The following is a 12,046-nucleotide window of genomic DNA, read 5'->3' as shown; positions in this document are numbered from 1 at the left end:
CGACTCTATTTTGTATGTACACAATTTTACTGTTTCCATTGCAAATCCATTGTAAGGATACCTAATTATCAGTCCAAATTACAATGTCGCTAATATTTATCTCCTGCAACTTATTTCTCATATAATTAGCTAATTTGACACCTACATAAATGGCTGTTAATTCCAACTGAGGTAAGGTACGTGATTTAATTGGAGCCACTTTAGCCTTGGACATAACAAGAGAAATAATACTATTACACTGAAGGTAAGCCACTGCTCCATACGATAGTTCTGAAGCAACGCAAAAAAAGTGGAGTATATTTTTCCCATCTGGATTGGCCACCTGGCATGGGAACTCCAACATTGGACTTTTTTCATAATCACCAATTAATTCATCTCACCTGTTAATGAATTCCTCAGGTAGAGTTTCATCCCAAGCACATTTAAACTTCTGTGCTTCTTGTATTAACAATTTCCCTCTTATAGTAAGGGGTGACACTAAACCTAGTGGATCAAAACATTTGGAAACTTCATCAAGAAAGACTCTCTTGGTTAATTTATTGGGCATACTGTAATTATTAGGTTTTAACAGTAACAAATCTCTCTCAGTATCCAAAGTTAATCCCAATACATTACTACATTTTGGCACTTCATCTCCAGGGTAATCTTTACTTATTTTGTCCTTTAATTTGGATGAATTGCTATTCCATTCCCTCAGAGGCATATTTGCACTTAGCATTATTTTATTAGCCTTTCTATATGTCATCAACAGTCCCTCTTCAGTTGACGTCACACCCAGGAAATTGTCCACATAAAATTCTTTACTCATTACTTTACTCAATGGACTTCCTGTACATTTAAGGTGTGCATTTATCGTCGCTTGAAGTAGGAGCGGAATGGATGTAGCACCAAATAATACGCTCCTAAAGCGAAAGGTTTTCAGAGGGCTAAGTGGGTCACTAGGATTCTCAGGCCATAAGAAGCGGGTACAATCCCGGACAGCCTCTTGAAAACCCACTCTTACGAAAGCTTTACTTATGTCAGCCGTAAAGGCATAATTCTTCATCCTGAAATTCAGTAAGATATCTCCTAATTTTTCCTTCAACGACGGACCTGTCATCAAACAGTCATTTAAACTAGGTACATTTTTATTACTCCTGGCATACAATTATTAAAGACAATCCTCAGAGAAGTGGTCTTAGAATCCTTCTTCACTCCGTGATGTGGCAAATAGTGACTATAAATTTTGACTTGCTCAGGAGGTATCTCTATAAATTTATTACTTAATTATTCAGTAATTATATCATTATAGGCTGTCAACAATTCTGGTGTCTTACTCAGCTCGCGGAGCTGAGCCTTGAATTGTCCATATGCCATCCTGTAATTAGTGGGCAATTCTGGATGGTTCAGTCTCCACGGAAGTCGTACCCAGTATTGTCCAGATTCAAATTTTACATCTCTCAGGTACTGTTCTTTAGTAAAAGAATTGTCAAGACCTTCTTCACTTACATTGATTCCAATGCTGTCTAATTCCCACAATTTATGCACTGATTCAACACCATCCTCTATGGAAGAATTATACTGGGGTACGATTTCATGAGTAAGACACACAGTGATGGTATTTATAGTTTCCTCTAGTCATGCATTATTAGTATGGGGAATCCTACCATACATTACATGGCCTCCTGCAGTCTTTAAAAGGGTGACACCACATTTCTTTACCATACCCTTTACAAAGGAAGCATAATATCACTACCCACAAAATATTTATTGGTCCTACAGAATCATCATTTACACCAGAAGGTGCTAAATTTACATTATGTGAAAGCTTTTCAGTAGTTTTACTAAGCCCTATTGTAGGTATTTTCTCTGGGAACCTATCGACAACTACTGCATTAATACGTTTTTTTCTCATTGCCCAACCTGACAGTTACATAAACAGTGTCATACAATTGAACCCTTTTATCTGAGAGAAAACCAGATAATTTTAGAGTTGTAGGATCTCCCATTTGTACCTTCATTCCATTAAGGCATTTACGTTTAACGAAAATACATTGTGATTCCTGGTCTAGTAATGAAGTTACATTTTTTATTTATGCCTTTTATCATCAATTTTTACCTCTAACACATGTAAGGCTACTTCAGCAAAACCGTCATTATTAACATTAACAGCAATCTTTACATTAGCTACTGTTGTGTCAGGATTGTCAACATTATCATTATTATCATCATCACCTTACACATGACAATTAAGAATAAAACTAAGTCTGCCCGAAATGCCTAGCCATGCTAAGCGTTCTAGTGGTACACTCTGTAATCACTATTTTACTACATGTAAACCACACAATAACCAAATTTCTGTAAACTCAGCATTGTAATCCTTATAGAGAATAAACTATGAATTTGAATTTGAATTTGAATTTGACTATATGGTGTCTTCCTTTGTGACATTGATAACAGTTGTTTAACATGGCATGACAATCATTTACATTGTGATTACCTAGACATCTGATACATCTGTCAAGTTCTTCTAATCTTTCAACTTTATCATCCCATGAATTTTATGCACTGCAATTCTTAGAAAAATGAGTACCGTTGCAGAAAAGACAATCTTTTCTTTGACTGGTTTCTTATTAACTGGGTACTTATTCTTCTTACTTTGATGTGGAGAATCACTATTTCTGATTCCTGCTACTTGATATGTGCCTATACAACTCTTTTTTGGAGATTAATTTTGATTATTAACACTGGGATAATTTTTTCCTTTGTGAAACTTGACGGATACAGCTTTTCATCTCATCCCCTGCATGCATCAGCCTTACTAGAGATATTAACAATGCAAGGAATTCGCAAGAGCAGGGGAAACATACACAAACACTGATCTCTGGCTGAAGGAGACTCGAACCTACGAACCTTGGAACAAGGTACGCAGTGCTTTACCAATCTACCCACACTGGACCAATACCTTGGAGTCCAGCTTGCGCTAGACTTTGATCCAAGGCAGCCAACTTTCAGGGCTGGTAAAGCACTGCGTACCTTGTTCCAAGGTTCGTAGGTTCGAGTCTTCTTCAGCCAGAGATCAGTGTTTGTGTATATTTCGCCTGCTCTTGCGAATTCTTTGCATTGTTAATATCTCTAGTAAGGCTGATGCATGCAGGGGATGAGATGAAAAGCTGTAAGCCTTCTCCCTGAAAGCTGGCTGCCTTGGATCAAACGTCTAGCGCAAGCTGGACTCCAAGGTATTGGTCCAGTGTGGGTAGATTGGTAAAGCACTCCGTACCTTGTTCCAAGGTTCGAGTCTCCTTCAGCCAGAGATCAGTGTTTGTGTATATTTCGCCTGCTCTTGCGAATTCCTTGCATGTAAGAAGTGTAAGCAACAGAAGTCAAGCTGTTATTTTACAGCTTTATACATCATTAGTAAGGCCTCACCTAGATTACACAGCTCAGTTCTGGTCTCCACATTACAGAATGGATATAAATTCTCTAGAGAATATCCAGCGTAGAATGACCAAATTAATACATTGCATTAGAAGTCTTCCATACGAAGAACGATTGAAGACTCTTAAATTACACTCGCTTGTAAGACGAAGAATGAGGGGATACATGATCGAAGTGTATAAGTGGAAGATGGGTATTAACAAAGGGGATATAAATAAGGTTTTGAGGATATCACTTCAAGAAAGAACCAGTAATAATGGATTCAAATTATATAAGTTTAGATTTCGAAAGGATATAGGAAAGTATTGGTTTGGAAATAGGGTAGTTGATGAGTGGAACAGTCTGCCTAGTAGGGTTATTGAAGCTATAACGTTGGGTAGTTTCAAATTTCGTTTAGATAAATATATGAGTGAGAGGGGTTGGATTTGAGTGAGACTTGCATAAAGAGTAAATAGAATCATCAAAACTTATTTCTTGGGTAGCATTGTAAATTGGGTTGGGCAAATATTTTGTTTGTGGGAAGGATTGTTAAGGACCTGCCTAGTATGGGCCAACAGGCCTGCTGCAGTGTTCCTCGTTTCTTATGTTCTTATGCAAGGGAGAACCAACATATTTTTAGTTGAATAAGGCTGGTTGTCTCTTTTTGGATTGTAAAAAGTATTTCTAGCAATTTTAAAAGATTTATCAATTACGTTTCTTGGGTATTTCAAATCATTAGCTATTTCATAAATCTTGGATGTTTCCTCATCTATGAACTCTGGACTACAAATACGTAAAACTCTCAAAAACACTGATAAGAAAACAGATAGTTTAACTCTATCTTGATGTGAAGAATAATAGTGTACATAGGAACTGTTATTTGTAGGTTTACTGTAAATTTTAAATTTGAATTTTAATTATGAATAAACTACTGGCCCGAATTTCAACATATAAAGACGTTACTTATCTGGGGGATGGTGTAATTCTTATCCCTTTTCCCATCTAATTTCGGAATCCTGCCCAGTCGTTGGTTTCTCACGTTCTGTAGGACTGTAACTCTGACAATTTCTGCTCTTATTTGAGAGGTTTCAACCACATATAACCTCCAGAGCTAACCCTGTCACTGGTTCCTTTTTTATTTACATAAGAACATAAGAAAGAAGGAACACTGCAACAGGCCTACTGACCCATGCGAAGCAGGTCCATGCCACCCCCTGGCCTTGAGCAATGACCACCTAGTCAGATCACTTCCACTTAAGGAAGGAGCACGGCACCAGACCTGGTAACCCAAGCTAGTCAGGTCCAACTCACACCCACCCACACCCACTCATGTATTTATCCAACCTATTTTTAAAACTACACAAGGTCTTAGCTTCTATGACGGTGCTTGGGAGTTTGTTCCACTCATCCACAACTCTATTATCAAACCAGTGCTTTCCTATGTCCTTCCTGGATCTGAACTTTTCCAACTTGAAACCATTGCTGCGAGTCTTGTCTTGGCTGGATATTTTCAGCACTCTATTTACATCCCCTTTATTTATTCCTGTTTTCCATTTATACACCTCAGTCATATCTCCCCTGATTCTACGTCTTTCTAGAGAGTGCAGATTCAGGGCCCTCAGTCTATCCTCATAGGGAAGATTTCTGATACATGGGTTATAGTGTTTTTCGTAACAAACTAACACACTTAGCACGTCTAGGAGTCTTCACTCGTAGAGAAAAAGGAATTTTCTTAGTTTCTATTTAATTCATTAATAACCATAATAACCACTTAAATTCACTTTCTCATATTTTGCACTATGAGTAGAACACTTATGCCACTCCTCATTAAAACCTCAAAGTACTAGGTTAAGTATTTACAAATGGCTCTGAGTGAGTCAGGAAATAGCAGTATATGTGCATGCACAGGCGTTGCTTAAAAACTTGAACACAATATTGATAGAGCTCTTACATAGGGTTCACTCTGCAATAAGCCCTCTTACACCACAGAGGCTTGCTCACTTGGCTTCACTTTCTCTAAGGGCTTCTCAACCGCCTTCTCCAACCGAGATAAGTCTTAGCAATGAGTTTCCGAAAATTCCTGGCAAGGAATGCCCTCGTCCAAGTCTTTACTGAATTGTTCACAGTAAGAACGCATCATCACCTTCAATGTTTGATGAAACCGTTCCAATGTTCCTTGGGACTAGGGCCTATAGCTCGTAGCGTGACTTGGCCTCCCTGAAGATTTTTGAAGTGAAGTTTGATCCTTGATCGGATTGGATCTCACGTGGCAGCCCTACCTACGAGAAAAACTTTATGAATGCGCGGACTATTGCGCGAGCATTTATTTTCCTCATGGGGATGGCCTCGGGGTAACGGGTGGCAGAATCCATTATAGTGAATAGGTACTGATTTCCCGCCTTGGTCCTGGGGAGTGGACCTACGCAATCGATGATTAGACGGGAAAAAGGCTCGCCATCTGAGGCGATAGGACAGAGAGGAGCCGGAGGGAGGCTATGAGCGGGTTTGCCGACGGTCTGACAGCCCCGGCAACTGCGAAGATGTTCCACCACAGTTTCCCGTATTCTAGGCCAAAAAAAGTATTTTGACAACTTTACCATTGTTTTCCTTACTCCCAGATGTCCTCCCACTGGACTGTTATGGGCGACCTCCAATGCAAGCTCACGATAAATCCTAGGTAGGATTAATACATGTTTGGCCTTGGCGAAAGATGCCCCTAGAAAACCTCTTCTGGCGGATTTCTTCATAAGTATACCGCTAATAGAATAAACACAGTCCTCTAATTTCTCGGCCTCTTCTTCCGTTACCACCAGTTTTCTTACTTTCTCCAACGAGGGGTCTTCCATCTGTGCTTGGATTAGATCTTCAGGTCTAAACTTTTTAGCACCTTAAGAATCTAAAGTTGAGTCTAGCCCTGCAGACACAGACGTCGCATCCTTGGGCCAATAGGTCGCACTAAACAATCGGTTCAAATCCAGATCAGCTTTGTCCTCTTCTTCCTCTGTTGATTCAGGAGGTAACCTGGTCGTTGCCATGGACCTAGTGACAACTCCCAGCGGAAATAATGATAGGTCCTTACTATGAGCCTCAACCACGCAATTCTCTCCCGAGGTATTTTCTATCACCAAAGGTTCTTTCTTGATTCCTTCGCAGCTTAGGTCATTTCCTATCAGTAGGTCAGCAGACTTAATAGGGAATCCTTCGTCTGATATACCGACAGTCGCATATCCTTTATAGCAACCTAGCAACAGCGAAATATATTTTTTTCGTTAGGTTCAGAATAATTTTTGAGAAATTATTGCATACACAAATTTTCGCTTGTCCTATATGGCAAGATGAGTGTTGCTATTTAAGCCAAGATCGAAAGTTCTGCCTATTCGGCACGACATATATATATATATGTATGTATGTGTGTATTTTTCTCTACTTTAACAGAATAACATACTCCTGATACATTCTACGTCTGGACACATACCTGAGAGGCAGCTGGTGCCTCATTTGCGTCTTGCTGCCAAAGTTCTTGTACTGGAGCGTCATCGTTCAGTGTCTTCATCCTTTGAGTGTTCCAGGAGTAATAAAGGAAGATGTTTTGTCTCCCTCAGACAAGCTCTTCTGCTACATGGTGGAGCTTATGCATTAAGGGTGAGTTTATTAGTGATTTACCTGAACACTGATGTAGAATGAAAGATACTAGACACAATGTGTCTGCATTAATGTTCTTATTGTAACTCTAGTCCAACCATTTCCTCATTTTGATTGCCCATACTCATCTGAAAATTGCATTTCACTGGTCAACAAAAATGAAATTCGTTGTCAAAAGTATTTGAAGGTATATAGGTAATTTTGGGGTTGCTGAAATCGAAAATGGCAGTAGGTTTTCAGACTTTGCTATATCGCGTGTGTGTTTTAAATGACAGTACTGTAACCTTTATTTTCCAGATAAACGTAAGTTCTTCACGAAAAGCCTGCTTTAAGAATTCCAGTGCATTTTGCTATATTTGTCGCGAATATTCTTTACAAAAACAAAGAAAAAACATTATGGATTTTATAAAACAAGCCTATCTTGCTTATTTTGGAGTGGCGCTTAAAGAACATGACAAGTTGATAAATTAGACACATGTGCAACTCTTGGGTATCTTTATTGAGGAAACGTTTCGCCACACAGTGGCTTCATCAGTCCATACAAAGCAGAATCTCGAAGAACAGGAGGAGAATGAGGTAATCAGTCCCTCAACCTTGAGTCGATGTGGTCAGTCCATCAATCTTGAATAGAATACGGCATATGTGCTGAGAAGGAGCTTATAAACCGTTGGCAGGAGAGGTGCAGCAGTCATAGGTCGTGTAACATTTGTTCAATGTTGAAGTAGGTCGTGAAGTAGGGCACGACCTACTTCAACATTGAACAAATGTTACACGACCTATGACTGCTGCACCTCTCCTGCCAACGGTTTATAAGCTCCTTCTCAGCACATATGCCGTATTCTATTCAAGATTGATGGACTGACCACATCGACTCAAGGTTGAGGGACTGATTACCTCATTCTCCTCCTGTTCTTCAAGATTCTGCTTTGTATGGACTGATGAAGCCACTGTGTGGCGAAACGTTTCCTCAATAAAGATACCCAAGAGTTGCACATGTGTCTAATTTATCAACATGTCGGTTCTCTGAACCATTCATCTACAAACATGACAAGTCATGGGCTCTCCATATGGTTTGCAAAACCTGTGAAGAATGTTGACAACAGTGGAAAAATAGGCAAAGGAAAAGTTAAACTTGAGCGTGTGTATAGTGTGAATGTGAAAGATTTCAATTGATACAAGAAGGTCAAGAGGGAGTATTCTGATTTGGAGTCAACAAAGAGATCTATGCCACACACTGAAGATGTTCCCATACCAGTGTTTAAAACACTTCCTGACCTTCCATTGTCAGATGTTGAAGAAACTCATGGTTTAGGATGTAACAAAGGTGATAACAGGGAAGTGAATATGAAGTAAACATTTCAACACTCCAGCAGGTATCCCAAGAACTCAATGATCTGATACTTGACCTCAGTCTGTCAAAGCATTTGAACTTTTAGCATCCAGACTAAAAAAAAAAAACTCTTTACAACAAGAACTTAAAATAACAGCTCATCGGACAGCAGAGAGTGAACTCCTCTACTTCAGCCAAGATAAAGAACTTGTATACTACTATAACACCAATGGACTTTTTTTTTTTTGACTGGGATTTGAATATCGACCAGGAGATTGGTGGCTGTTTATTAGAAGCTCGAAATGTGTCTTATTGAACAGTGGTAAACAATATGCATCTTTTCCAACTGCTCACTCAACAAAACTGCGCTGATGACCAACATAGAAGAAAATTGTACAGTAAATAATGGTATCTGAATAATCTTACTATGTAAATCTGTTATTATATAGAATGAGCTGCTAGTATGTGTTACATACTTTGACTTTTGCTTGATCTAAAAAAATTATTTCAATACGATTTATAAGTTAGCCCCGTCTTATCAATATAATTTTTTCACAAAATTCAGGGTTTTAAATAGTATGAAAAATTTATCAAAATTAAAGCCAATCAAGAAAAGCGACAACATATTGGGAACCATCATCACAAACTTACCAAAACATCAGCAACAAAAACTTACCATAACATCAGCATCACAAACTTACCATAACATCAGCAGTACGAACTTACCACAACATCAGCATCACAAACTTACCATAACATCAGCAGTACGAACTTACCACAACATCAGAATCACAAACTTACCATAACATCAGCAGTACAAACTTACAACAACATCAGCATCACAAACTTACCATAACATCAGCAACAAAAACTTACCACAACATCAGAATCACAAACTTAACATAACATCAGTATCATAACATCAGTATCATAACATCAAAAATTTACCATAACATCAGTATCACAAACTTACCATAGCACCAGCAGTACATATTTACCATAACATCAGCAACACAAAATTACCATAGCATCAGCAGTACAAACTTACCATAACATCAGCAGTACAAACTTACCATAACATCAGCAGTACAAACTTACCATAACATCAGCAACACAAACTTACCATAGCATCAGCAGTACAAACTTACCATAACATAAGCAGTACAAGCTTACCATAACATCAGCAACACAAACTTACCATAAGATCAGCAACACTAGCTTACCATAACATCAGCAACACAAACTTACCACAACATCAGCAGTACAAACTTACCATAACATCAGTAGTACAAACTTACCATAGCATCAGCAGTACAAACTTACCATAACATCAGCATCACAAACTTACCATAACATCAGCATTACAAACTTACCATAACATCAGCGACATAAACTTACCATAACATCAGCAGTACAAACTTTCCATAACACAAGCATTACAAACTTACTATAACATCAGCATCACACACTTACCATAATATCAACAACACAAACTTACCATAACATCAGCAACACAAACTTACCATAACATCAGCAACACAAACTTACCATAACATCATCATCACACACTTACCATTGCATAAGCAACGCAAATTTGCCATATCAGCATCACAAACTTACCATAACATCAGCAACACAAACTTACCATAACATCATCATCACATACTTACAATAACATCAGCAACACAAACTTACCGTAACATCATCATTACACACTTACCATAACATCAGCAACACAAACTTACCATAACATCATCATCACACACTTACCATAACATCAGCAACACAAACTTACCATAACATCAGCAACACAAACTTACCATAACAGCATCACACACCATAACATCAGCAACACAAACTTACCATAACATCATCATGACACACCATAACATCAGCAACACAAAATTACCATAACATCATTATCACACACTTACCATAACATCAGCAACACAAACTTACCATAACATCAGCAACTCAAACTTACAATAACATCATCATCACACACTTACCATAACATCAGCAACACAAACTTACCATAACATCAGCAAAACAAACTTACCATAACATCATCACACACCATAACATCAGCAACACAAACTTACGATAACATCAGCAACACAAACTTACAATAACATCATCATCACGCACTTACCATAACATCAGCAACACAAACTTACGATAACATCAGCAACACAAACTTACCATAACATCATCATCACGCACTTACCATAACATCAGCAACACAAACTTACCATAACATCATCATCACACACCATAACATCAGCAACACAAACTTACCATAACATCAGCAACACAAACTTACAATAACATCATCATCACACACTTACCATAACATCAGCAACACAAACTTACCATAACATCAGCAACACAAACTTACCATAACATCAGCAACACAAACTTACCATAACATCAGCAACACAAACTTACCATAAGGTCGCTGTAATATCATTTACTAGAAAATGAGTGTTGACCAGTGTTACATATTATAATGGTCCATGCGAGCCTCACCATCCCTCCCACCACCCTCACCATCCCTCCCACCACCCTCACTACCCCTCCCACCACCCTCACCATCCCTCCCACCACCCTCACCACCCCTCCCACCACCCTCACCACCCCTCCCACCACCCTCACCATCCCTCCCACCACCCTCACCATCCCTCCCACCACCCTCACCACCCCTCCCACCACCCTCACCATCCCTCCCACCACCCTCACCACCCCTCCCACCACCCTCACCACCCCTCCCACCACCCTCACCACCCCTCCCACCACCCTCACCATCCCTCCCACCACCCTCACCACCCCTCCCACCACCCTCACCACCCCTCCCACCACCCTCACAACCCCTCCCACCACCCTCACCATCCCTCCCACCACCCTCACCATCCCTCGCACCACCCTCACCACCCCTCCCACCACCCTCACCATCCCTCCCACCACCCTCACCACCCCTCCCACCACCCTCACCATCCCTCCCACCACCCTCACCACCCCTCCCACCACCCTCACCATCCCTCCCACCACCCTCACCACCCCTCCCACCACCCTCACCATCCCTCCCACCACCCTCACCACCCCTCCCACCACCCTCACCATCCCTCCCACCACCCCCACCACCCCTCCCACCACCCTCACCACCCCTCCCACCACCCTCACCATCCCTCCCACCACCCTCACCACCCCTCCCACCACCCTCACCACCCCTCCCACCACCCTCACCATCCCTCCCACCACCCTCACCACCCCTCCCACCACCCTCACCACCCCTCCCACCACCCTCACAACCCCTCCCACCACCCTCACCATCCCTCCCACCACCCTCACCACCACCCTCACCACCCCTCCCACCACCCTCACCACCCCTCCCACCACCCTCACCACCCCTCCCACCACCCTCACCATCCCTCCCACCACCCTCACCACCCCTCCCACCACCCTCACCACCCCTCCCCCACCCTCACCACCCCTCCCACCACCCTCACCACCCCTCCCACCACCTTCACCATCCCTCCCACCACCTTCACCATCCCTCCCACCTTCCTCACCATCCCTCCCACCTCCCTATCCCTCCCACCACCATCACTTTCCCTCCCACCTCCCTCACCATCCCTCCTAACACCCTCACCATCCCTCCCTCCTCGCTCACCAGCCCTT

Source organism: Cherax quadricarinatus, chromosome 14, assembly GCF_038502225.1.
Source record: "Cherax quadricarinatus isolate ZL_2023a chromosome 14, ASM3850222v1, whole genome shotgun sequence".
Taxonomy (NCBI): domain Eukaryota; kingdom Metazoa; phylum Arthropoda; class Malacostraca; order Decapoda; family Parastacidae; genus Cherax; species Cherax quadricarinatus.
The sequence above is the reverse complement of the archived record's forward strand: the minus strand, read 5'-3'. Positions refer to the sequence as shown.